The following is a 2,700-nucleotide window of genomic DNA, read 5'->3' as shown; positions in this document are numbered from 1 at the left end:
GTGTTCCCATTATATTAGTAGAATGTGTTTGATACTCCACAAGAGCCTGGTCACCCTAATGTATGTTCATTAAGCCTTGGATCTCATCAGATGAAATTCCACTAATCCATTTTATAAACTTTCTAGTCAGAAATGGGCACATCTACACATGCACATTTGCTGCATAATAACCAAAATTGCTGTGCAGTACAGACATGCATCTACATGTGCACACCCATACTGTGCGGTAAATATGATGACTTATGATGACTTGAACATAAATTTGATAGCTGTATCATGCGGGTATCAAATTTATGCCTGATCAATTACTGTGAAGTAATACAGTTGTAGACACCTTACTGCGCAGTAACACTTTGTGTGTGGACTAACTTGGGACTAACTTCAGTCCCAAATTAGTCCACACATGGCATTAATGCACTTTAATGCTTGTATGTGTAGATGCCAGCCTATTCCCACTTACTGCACAGTAAACATAAGCTTGTGTAAATGTATTTGTAGACATGCCCACTATGTATTTATTCATAGTGAGCTGAAGATTTAAAGCTAGTCCAGCGAGAGTGCTCCTGATAATATATGGTAGTAAAAGAATAGGGAATTATCCCTAGACATCCCTGGTCTCAATGATCTCTTGTGGTTCCTTCCAGCCCTAATGTCTATGAAATCTATGAAATCCATATTGATATTAATTAATATTTACAGGAATACAAATTAACAAAATAATAATGTGTTGTGTATTTCCATGGTGACTTTTGTGGCAGAAAGCCACCTTGGTTTCTCTCCAAAATCTCTGCCCTCTGACACTGTGACTAAAATCTCTGAGCTGCAACCATTTGATTAGGGTGGGCCCTGCACACAGGGGACCTCACCCTCAGCCTGTCTTTTTAGGTAACTTGAGCTGGCTGCATTCCTGAGGGAGGGGGGAAACCTGCTCCCTCTGCCTAGGTGACTTGCATCAATTACCTGGGTGGGGGGTTTCTACCTGGGGAGCTGAAATCTGCCCGGTAACAGGTGGTGTATTTCAAATTGGTTGGCTGACCTCCACTGGACCAGGTGAATGAGGTCACAGGGGCTATATAAGTTAGTGGGGGGGAAGGAGGCGGGCTCTCTCTTCGGCCATGAGGTGAAGCAGCAGCCATGCGGGGGACACAGAAGAGCTTTACCATCTGAAACTAGCTTTCTCTCACCCCAAAACTCATGAGCAAGGAACTGCCTGCCCCCAAAGGGAAACTTCACCTGCCTTTGGAAGATGCTTGTGAGTAAGCTACTCAGTCTGATTAGATATTTAGCTGGCAGTAACACAGATGTATAATCAAAAGGCTACCTCAGCCACACTGTTTGCTCTTTAGGATTTCTAAGATATTGCTCAATCCTGTACCCAAGTTTACCCTACCCCTTGTAATCAATAAAGTTCTCCTTTTTGACTGGTGTAGGAGACTTATTGAGGGGTGGGTCTAAATTATGCCTAAGAGGCCCCTTAGGTCTGTGGACTAAGGGAGACTACTTTTTGGCCCCTGACTTGGGGAAGTGCCCCAAGTGCCTGTAGTGGGATGAGTACCCGTTGGGCTATTAGGCCTTTGTTTCCCCGAGGACACAGGGCCAAGACAGTCCCTTCTCGGGGTGGCGGCAGTTACGTTACCCCCAGACTAGCGAATGTACTCCGGGAGAGGGGTCGGCCGAGCATAAGGCGCCCCTAGGGAGGTATTCGGAGCCTGGAAGGTGGTCGGGCGCAGGGAGGTGGGCAGCTCAACGCAGGAGTGCCCCCTACTGGCCCGCCTCACATGGTGGAAACAGCGGTGGGATACAAATACCTAGCTGTTTTACTGAGGTGGGATCCCTGCACTCGCCACAACTTTTAATTAAGGAATTCATGATATAGCACTCAGTACACTAAGGTCTCTGTTTTAACAAAGCACTATAGTACAAAATTAATTTTAGGTACTTGAGCAGTCTCTTTGACTTTACTGGGACTACTTACACACATCATTAAATAGATCCTTCAGTGTTTTGCTAAATAAAGATGGATTTATCTCTCTACTCTAGGTCAAGGGTGCACTTAAAAACCTTTGCTAAACTGTGGGGTAAAGTTTCTAAATGAATTGACAGATGAGTAAAAATAGCACAGAGATAAGAAATGATCACCATAACACCTAAGTTTGAATGGTATAAACTAAAAATTCAGTTCAGGTGGACAAACTAGGACTAGCTTTGTGTACCTAACTGTGAGAGAGAGAAGGAGCCAGCAGGCTCCAAGGCTCCCGGGCTAAGTCGAGGGCCAGCGGCCTCAGGCCCGCAGCCCCAAGGAGCCCTTACCCAGGTGTGTTGGGAAGGGAGGGGCTGGTATTTCCCCCACCAGTATAAAGGAGAGGCCGGGACCGGAAAGGGAAAGCAATGCAGAACCAGAAGGAGGACGAGGAGGAGGTGGAGCATGCCAGCGCACTCTGTGAGGGACACTGAAGGCAACGCTGAGTGCTGGTAGGAGCCTCTGGCAGACAGCAAAACCCCAGCAGGTTTTTGAACCCAGCCAGCTGGCCCCTGTGGGGAGTAGGACTGTTTGTTTACCGGCCAGGAGCTGGCGGAGCCCAGCAGGAGAAGGGTACCATAAAAGCCCTAATAGAAGGGCACTATTGACTTTGGGTACCGTAGTCCCTGTAATAGAGGCGCAGTTCAACAGGGATGAAAAAACCACACTCAGGTAGGCTC

At 46.8% G+C, this 2,700-nt stretch overlaps 1 long non-coding RNA gene across 1 annotated transcript in view; it reads right to left on the bottom strand.

The window, feature by feature from the left end:
• Nucleotides 1-611: 611 nt before the first annotated feature.
• Nucleotides 612-2,700, bottom strand: part of LOC109321940 — a 10,307-nt gene continuing 8,218 nt past the window's right edge. The window contains exons 2-3 of the long non-coding RNA XR_002104237.1: nucleotides 2,214-2,217; nucleotides 612-662 (exon numbers count right to left, since the gene is read on the bottom strand). This is a non-coding gene — a long non-coding RNA (uncharacterized LOC109321940). The remainder of the gene's footprint in view (nucleotides 663-2,213; nucleotides 2,218-2,700) is intronic.

The sequence above is a fragment of the Crocodylus porosus genome, unplaced genomic scaffold (genome assembly GCF_001723895.1).
Source record: "Crocodylus porosus isolate Cpor-Errol unplaced genomic scaffold, CroPor_comp1, whole genome shotgun sequence".
In the NCBI taxonomy this organism is placed as follows: Eukaryota; Metazoa; Chordata; order Crocodylia; family Crocodylidae; genus Crocodylus; species Crocodylus porosus.
The sequence above is the reverse complement of the archived record's forward strand: the minus strand, read 5'-3'. Positions and strand labels throughout refer to the sequence as shown.